General features: G+C 39.3%; 1 pseudogene across 1 annotated transcript; it reads left to right on the forward strand.

Moving 5' to 3' along the window:
* The first annotated feature begins 8,546 nt into the window (after positions 1–8,546).
* Positions 8,547–8,963, forward strand: LOC308561721 (ubiquitin-conjugating enzyme E2 N pseudogene; annotated as a pseudogene). The gene has a single exon. The product of its transcript is annotated as a ubiquitin-conjugating enzyme E2 N pseudogene (transcript).
* The last annotated feature ends 410 nt before the right edge of the window (positions 8,964–9,373 follow it).

Consider the following 9,373-nt stretch of genomic DNA (forward strand, 5'->3'; position numbering starts at 1 on the left):
GATGGTCTGCGCACGCACTCGTAAAGCCTGCCCCCGGCTGAAGAGAAGGAAGAGCCCTTTCCGTTCCGGTAGCTTGTACTTGTGTTGGCCTTCGACCTGTATCCTGAGGAGTACTTATCCCACTGCTAGCTTCCTCGTTTATTTTCAGGGCTAGGAGAAAGAAAAGGTACTGCGGAGATTGTTAGGGATCCCTTTGATGGGCATTGCACTCTAATTTCATTATTGAATTGTGAAGATAGCCTTTTCGCAAATGCTTTTCTCCAGTCCCCAGCACTGAAAAGGAACCTATTACAGAATTGTACACCTGAAACCTATATAATTTTATTAACCAATGGCACCCCAATAAATTCAATAAGTAAGTAAACATAAGGACTTTGGATTTGATTCTAGGTTGGAGTGAGAGAGACTTAGGGTTCTAAGTGGGAACCCTGGGAGCATGGTTTAAAAAAAAAAGGAACATCATCTCATAGTCTTAACATCAATGAAGATTGTTATGTGTTTTCTGAGCATTCCATTGTTCCAAAGTGGGGTGGTGTGAATCACTTCACAGACAGGCTGCATCTTTCCTTTGGAAGTGGAGGCTTGTGCTTTGTCCCTGCTAGGGTAAGTGGTGTGAGGCTGCTCCTGGGTCTCATGCTTTGATGAAGCAGTTTCATAGGTTGGCAAGCAGTGCTGGGGCACCAACACAGGATCCATTTCATGGCCTCATTCAGGAACAATTGAAATAAATACCATCAGATTGGTGGATCTGGAAGGGATCCTAGAGATTGAGTCTGGCTTTCTCTTTTTACAGGAAACTGAGGATACCGGAGATGCAGAGATCTTGCCCAATTTCTGAGTCTCTTGGGGCAGAGTTAGTGGTTATAAGTCTTAAAGCAAAGTATCCAGGATGTTTGGGAATGTAATCACACCACTTTTACTAAGTAAAAGAGGAAAGTCCAGGTGTTTCTTATTTTTCAGTTTGATGTTATGACAAAAAAAAAACAAAAAAACGTAATGGGTCGACAGCAGGTTATTTCCTAATCTGGAACCTACTTTTAAAATGAAAAAGTCGTGCCCAGCCAGGTGGTTCAGTTGGTTGAGCACCAAAAAGGTTGTGGGTTCTATCCCCTGTCAGGGAACATACAAGAGGCAACAGATGCTTCTCTCTCTTTCTCCTTTCCTCTCTCTCTAAAATCAATGAAAATGTCCTCAGATGAAAATAAAAATAAATAAAGTAATTAATTAAATTAAATAAAAAAGTCCCAAATAAAGTAAATGTTCGCATCCAGATGTCTTTCCCCTTTGCCTCTGGAAAACTGAAAACATTCAAAATTTATTTTAGTCAACACTTTCAACCCTTTGCTTACTTACCTATTTGTTAACATTATTCAACAGAACATTGATTTATAATGTGCATGTTTTCCTCATCCTATTAATAAACTAAAAGTGCAATGATCAAAATGGATAATCACTCAGTTGAAGTAAAACTTTCCCATTCCAATTTACCAAACCATCCTAAAACTTTGGTCCTCTAAAATATTTACCTAGTGTAAGATCCAATGACATGAGGTTTATGACAAGGCAATTCAGTCTCTTTCGGGGAGATTAACAGATGGAAAATGTCCAGTAAAGCTGTTTAAACAAGGCATCAAACAAATGTAACTAAATAATTTTTTTTTAATCCTTACCCGAGGATATTTTTTCCATTGCTTTTTCAAAGAGAGTGGAAGGGGGAGAGAGAGAAGCACTGATATGAGAGAGACATATTGATTGGTTGCCTCCAGCATGCAGCCAGGATCAAGCCTATGACAGTATGTGCCGTTGGCTGGAATGGAACTCAGGACCCTTCAGTCCGTGGGCCAACACTTTAACCACTGATCCACGCCAGCTAGAGCATAACATAAATTTTTGGTTTAGTTGGGATTTCAGAGATGACGCTGAGAAATTTTTAACCATTAAAAGTTTATTTTGACCATTAAATTCTCCCCTTTCTCTCCTCCCTGCCCACTCTACAGCATCACTTTGTATGTGTATCACTGGCAAGGATGGAAGTTTATATTCAGTGATTTCTATCTGGACTCATTATTGTACCAATTATATAGAAAATAAAATTGAGGTGGATAAGTGCTAAGTTAGGAGGCTAGGACTATAAGTGCCTATTCAGCTACTAAAGTGTTAAGCTAGCTATAAATTAGTTAGAATCGGCACTACTTTGGTGACTAGATATGTTGATGACAGAGGAATGAATAGATGGCACACATGTTTCTGGCTAGATCACCTATGTAGAAGGTTCAGGAAAAGAGAAAATATAGGATAAGGGGCAGGATTTTGTTTAGTTTTGCTTTCTTTGGGGGATGGTGGAGATAAAAAGTACAGTTTTAAATATACGGGGTTTTAGGTTGGGATACTGAAGTGAAGTATCTAATATAAGTCTTATTGATAAGACCTGGACTGGAATTGTGATTTAGGAGTCAACATCCCACATAGTTAAATAATTGAAAATCATGGGTGGAATAAGATTAGCATGGGAGACTGCAAAATAACAGAATATCAGTGACTACAACTGAGCAAAACTGAGCAAGAGAAGCACAGAAAAGAGATGAGGCTAGTCAGAGGGTAAGAAAAAAAATACTGGAGTGGAGTCCCGATGACCAAGACAGGAAATTCAAGAAGCAGTTTGTCAACAATGTCATATTGTAGAGAAAGATCAAATGCCCATTGGATTTAACACAAAGGAAATCATTGGTAAATTTGGGAAATCTTAGCTATATCCCACCTGAAATAGGATAATGGCCAAAATAAGGGAGTAGCAATGGGTATGGAAAGTTAGGAGGAGTAACCAGTGATATTAAAGAGATAGAAAATATTGGAATTGATTGATTGATTTTGAAGGGAGAGAAGATAAGAAGTCTAAAATAACTTTCAGGCATCTCTTCTGGGTGCCTGATAGGGTGGATGTACCTCACTCCTTAAGGTAAGAAACAGAAAAGAAGAAAGATTAAGAATGATTAATGGGTTTAGTGTTGTATATGTTGATTTTGTAAGAACAAGTGGATCTGAGCCTGGTAGTCAGAAGAAAGATCTGGGCTAGAGATGCAGATGATTGATTACAAATACACAGGCACATACATATACACAAATACATATGTGCATATAAACACAGACGCAGTAAACATACTAAAAGCACTGGGAAAAGGAAACACCAATGGGAAAGTTTTCTACACTAGGTGAAGTAAATTTGCAAGATAAAAATGACTACACCTGTCTCAATTATTAATGTGGTCCCAGGAGTCCTCTTTAAAGATGTTAATCATTTATTAATACCTACCTGTTTGTGGCACTCCTATGGTACTAATATAGCTATTATTGTTCATTAGCAACTTGTATAGGATTACACATTGTTCTATAAGGATACACCAATATATCTCAGAGCAAACTATAATCTTTAAAATATTTTTTAATGGACCAAACATTAGGGATTGGCTAAGTAAATAATGCATATGATAGATTTATGATAGGTTCTGAACAATAATACTTGAAAATGTTTGTAATAGTAAACAATTTTAATGTTATGGGAAGAAAATAAAATATAGAATGTACACACATAATGCTCACCATTGCAAAATACTATGCACAGAAAAAGAACATGAGAAAAATAGGCTAGCATGGCGGCAGACTCAGTGGAAGCTACACTGACACTCTCGCAGGACCAAACTGGAATTACAACTAAAATACAGGAAAACCATCCTGACTAATCAACTACAACCAACTAAGCTGGAAAGCACCCTCATAACCAAGGAGGAAAACTGGAGATGGTATAGAGAACTGGTAGGAAGTGCAAAGGCGCAAGAGGGCTGGCTGGGCTCCCAAAGGCAACAGCTGAAGGACCAGAGGGATATCTCAGCCATGAGGGTTCCCACTGAGGACTCTGGGGTGTAATCCCCAGGCTGGGCTTCCCAGCCAAGAGCACCAGAACTGAGAAAGCTGCCCACATAACATCTGGCTGTGAAAAGCAGCCTGGTTTCTATCTTTGAGGGAGAGGTGGCTGGAAATGCTGGCACCCTATTAAAGAGACAATGCGCAAAGTTTCATGTGCAGCCACTCACCTTAGGCTCCAACAGAGGGAGGGGAGAGTGAACTGGAGCTGTTTGAGGAGAACCTAGGGTAGTGGGCTCTGGAGATTGAGATCAGAGGTCACCCATCTGGATTCCAGTGCTGAGCCATTCTCCCATACTGCATAGGCAGACATTTACCTTCCAAGCAGCTGTTGCCTGAGGGGGAAGCATTTGCCCCACCCTGCTAGAAAATCACTCACCCTACCCAGAGTAGTTTCTACAGCCTGAGGCTCATTAAGAGAATCAGATTATTCAGCCTGCTTGCAGAGCAATACCTTAGAGTGCTTTGAGTCTTTGCCTGGTCGGCTTCTGGACCCAGGTCTTGGAAAAGCAGACTTTGATGTGCACCTTGGTGCTATCCAACTGCACCCAGATCCAGCAGAGACCTCAAGCAGAGGGTGGTTGATAGTTCCAAACAGGGCATTCATGGCCAGTCACAAACTGTATATGACAATGACCTCCACCAGAGACCCTCTAAAAAGACTGAGAGTCCTAGCAGATCTACCTAATACATAGAAATAAATCCAAATAGGCAGCCACAATGGGGAGACCAAAAAACAAGCCCCATATGGAAGACCGAGAGAAGTCTTCAGAGAAAGAGTTAAGTGAAATGGAAATAAGCAATCTCTCAGATATAGAGTTTAGAATACTGATTGTAAGGATGCTCAACAGCATGAAACAATATATGGGAACTATGAAAAATGACCAGTCAGAAGTGAAGAATGACATAGCAGAAATAAAGAATACATTGGAAGGAATAAACAGCAGATTAGAGGAAGCTGAGGATCGGATCAGTGAATTAGAAGATAGAGTAGAAAAAAATCACTCAATCAGAGACCCAAAAACAAAAAAACAATTAAAAAACAGGACATTCAAAGGGAGCCGTGGGACAGCATGAAATGTAACGATATTCGTATTATAGGAGTGCCAGAGGAGGTCGAAAGTAAGCAGGGGTTAGAGAACCTGTTTGAAGAAATAATGGCAGAAAACTTCCCTCACCTGGTCAAGGAAAAAGTCACACAAGTTCAGGAGGCACAGAGAGTCTCAAGCAAGAAGAATCCAAAGAGGCCTACACCCAGACACATCATAATTAAAATGCCAAGACTCCAAGACAAAGAGAAAATATTAAAGGCAGCTAGAGAAAAGCAGTCTGTTACCTACAAAGGAGCTCCCATAAAGATGTCAGCTGACTTCTCAACAGAAACTCTACAGGCCAAAAGGGAATGGCATGAAGTATTCAAGGTAATGGAAAACAAGGATCTGAAACCAAGAATACTCTATCCAGCAAGGCTAAAGGAGTTTACCACCCCAAACCAGCATTGTAGGAAATGTTAGAGAAACTGCTGTAATTAGAAGTAGAAACAGAGAAAGAGAAACATAGGCATAAAGGATTAAAATGGCAATAGTATAAGTATCTATCATTAATAACCTTAAATATAAATGGATTAAAAGCTCCAATAAAAAGAAGTAGGGTGCCTGAATGGATAAGAAAACATGATCCAAATATATGCTGTCTACAAGAGACCCACCTCAGAACAAAAGACACAGGATGAGAGTGAAGGGATGGAAAAAAAAATTTTTATGCAAATGAAAAAAAAAAAAAAAAGCTGGGATAGCAATACTCATATTGGACAAAATAGACTTCAAATTGAAGACCATAACAAGAGACAAGAAAGGTCACTACATAATACTAAAGGGATCGATCCAACAAAAGAATGTAATCCTGATAAACATATATGCATGCAATACAGAAGCACCGAAATTTATAAAAAACCTTCTAGAGGAATTTAAGAGAGAAATCAACAGCAAGATATTCATACTAGGGGACTTTTAACACCCCACTGATTTCATTGAATAGGTCTTCCAGACAAAAAATCAGCAAGGAAACAGTGAACCTAAATGTCACACTAAATCAGAAGGATTTAATTGACATTTACAGAACATTCCACCCCAAGACTGCAGAATATACATTCTTCTCAAGAGCACATCAGTAGATGAGTGGATAAAAAAGCTGTGGTACATTTGCACCATGGCATACTGAGGCAGGAACCGCCACCATTTTAGGAAGATTCCCCATTTCAGGTATCAGATTACCCGCCTGAATGTATATGTAACCTTATCTAACCTCTGGAACCCCGCCCACTATTTTCATGCCACAAGCAGGCCCGACCTCTGACCCTATAAAGCTGACCCAAGCCCTTTGTTCGGGGCCCAGAATTTGGAGACTGCCTCCTCTGGGACCGCATCCGTTAATAAAGGTCTCCTTTCTCCTCCTCCGGTGTACGGCCTGAGTCTTTTCCGCTACAATACTATGCAGCTGTAAAAAATAAGGATCTTTTATCCTTTGGGATAGCATGGAGGGAACTGGAGAGTATTACGCTTAACGAAATAATCCAGTCAGAGAAAGACAAATACCACATGATCTCACTCATATGTGGAATATAATAAACAAAATAAACTGATGAAAAAAATAGATCCAGAGGCATAGAAGCATGGAAGAGACTGAGGGATCTCAGAGGGAAGGTGGGGGGGGAGTGGGGGGGTAGAGATTAATCAAAAACTTGTATGTCTATAAGCATAACCCATGGACACAGACATTGTTATGGGGGAGGCTTGGGAGTGGGGTGGATGGAGGGTGGAGGGGATCAATGGGGGGGAAAAAGGGACATCTATAATATTTTCAACAATAAAGGTAAATTAAAAAGAAAATACACTAAAATGTCAGCAGTGGTTTGCCTTTGATTGGTGAATCCATAAAAATTCTTTCCTTTCTTTAAAAACATGTGCTATGATGAGCATGACATATTTCTTAATGGAAAAAAAACATTTAAAAATATATTATTCAAAGCATTTTAGGAAGATGGGGTAATGACAGCAAGACATGTATAAACAATAATTTGGGGGAAGGAAGGAAAGCAGTGGGGCAGTGTCTGATGGGCAGGAGAACTCAAGATGTTCTCCAGTTATTCATTTTAAAACACTGCAGTCCTGCCCTGGCTGGATAGCTCAATTGGTTAGAGCATCATCCTGATATCCCAAGGTTGTGAGTTTAACCTGTAGTCTGGGCAAATATAAGAAGCAACCAATGAATGCATGGATGGATGGAACAATGAATCAGTGTTTCTCTCTCTCTCTCTCTCTCTCTCTCTCTCTCTCTCTTCCTTCCTCTCTCTCTCAAATCAATAAAAGAGTAAATAAGTAAAATAAAACACTGCAGGCCAATCTTCTGAAAGAAACTGAAACAGTAGTTAAAATTGAAGAGGCTAAAGCAATCTCATCATTGTAATATCTCAAAACTGATGCTCCTGGACTCCCTTCTAGGAGAGGGTCCCACAATAAGAAAGTGTGTGGAGGGAAATAAAAAGTTGAGTAGGATGGGGCAGAAAAGGGGATGGAAAGTAAAAGGGTAGAAGAACATTCTCTAATATGGTAGCCAGTCATCACATGTGGTTATTTAAATGTTAATTAATTAAATAAATAATATTAATTAAAATTTAAAATTTAGCTTCTCAGTCACAGTAACCATATTTCAAGTGCTTAACAGCCAGAGAGGGGAAGAGAGTCAGGAAATCCCCAAATACACTATATTTTTTAACACTTCATAAAAACAAGGGAAGATGGAACTCTCTGAATTTGGACATGATTTTCTGAACCCTGCATCATTGTAAAAGTTCAGGAAATTAATATCACATAAAAATGGGCAACAGTAAATTATCAAGGTAAAATTCAATACAAAATTATCATAAGAAAAAAGAGAAAATAGAGCAGAATAACTCTGTTACAAATACTGAAAGAACATCAGAAAGATGTGCCCACAAAACAGAACAAAACTATAAACTATTATTTTAAAACATGCTAAAAGACATTAAAAAGTTAATACATGTCAGGAAAGAACCATACAAAACAGAAATAAAAACTCAGAAGTGAGGTGATAGACCCCAGGAACGAATTAGAAAAGAAGAAAACAGTATCACATAAATAGAGGCTAAACTAAAAGGGGTACAAAGGTAAAAATCAATAATCCTTAAGAACAATGTAAGGTAAAAAGGAAGAAAAAAAATTTTTTTAATCCTCACCCAAGGATATTTTTTCCATTTCTTTTCAGAGAGAGTGGAAGGGAAAGAGAAAGGAGAGAGAGGGGGCAGGGATGGGGGGAAAGAGAAACATCGATGTGAGAGAGACACAATTGGTTTCCTCCCACTCGAGCCCTGACCTGGGCTGGAGATGAGCCTGCAACCAAGGTACATGCCCTTAGCTGGCATCAAATCCAGGACCCTCCAGTCTGTGGGCTAACACTCTAACCTCTGAGCAAAAATGGCTAGGGCAGAAAATTTTTCTATAAAATCAAAAAGAAATGAAGAAAGAAGTATAAAGTATTATAGACAAAGAAACTAACATTGAAAATAGCGTAAGATTTATGCATGAGGCTAGCAGAGTCAGAGACTAGACCAGAGGCTGTACTTGGGATCTGACAAGATGGCCAGTCTGCCCAGCAGAATTATCAAGGAAACCCAGCGTTTGCTGGCAGAACTTATTCCCAGCATTAAAGTACAACCAGAGGAGAGCAATGCCTGTTATTTTCATGTGGTCATTGCTGGCCCCCAGGATTCCCCTTTTGAGGGAGGGACTTTTAAACTTGAACTATTCCTTCAAAAAAAAAAATACCTGATGGCAGCACCTAAAGTACATTTCATGACCAAAATTTATTATCTTAATGTAGACAAGTTGGGAAGAATATGTTCAGATATTCTGAAAGATAAGTGGTCCCCAGCACTGCAGATTTGGACAGTTCTGCTCTTGATCCACGCTGTGCTAAGTGTTCCCAATCCAGGCAATCAATTAGCAAATGATGTAGCAGAGCAGTAGAAGACCAACAAAGCCCAAGCCATAAAAACAAGTAGACATGGACTAGGCTATACGCCATGAATAATATTTAAATTGATATGATCATCAAGTATGCATCACTTCTCTTCTGCTGAGACTTCTTTCTTTGTTGTTTGCTCTTAATGAACACAGTTTTAGAAGCATTACAGGAATAAAGGGCCACACATCTCCAGTCCTTTGGTGATTAAATGCATGTTAGCAAATCTATGTCTTGTCCTGATTCACTGTTATAAAGCATGAGCAGAGGCTAGAAATATCATCGGGATTGTTGTGAAATGTTTAAAAGCAATTGGCCCTCTCTACTTTTATTCATTTCCCCCCATCATGGTTTAAATATAAAGCACTGTGAATGAAGATAGTTGTCAGAGTTAGCTGCAGGGCTGTGGGTGCTT

This window comes from Miniopterus schreibersii (genome assembly GCF_964146895.1).
Source record: "Miniopterus schreibersii genome assembly, chromosome: 9".
NCBI classification, from domain to species: Eukaryota; Metazoa; Chordata; class Mammalia; order Chiroptera; family Miniopteridae; genus Miniopterus; species Miniopterus schreibersii.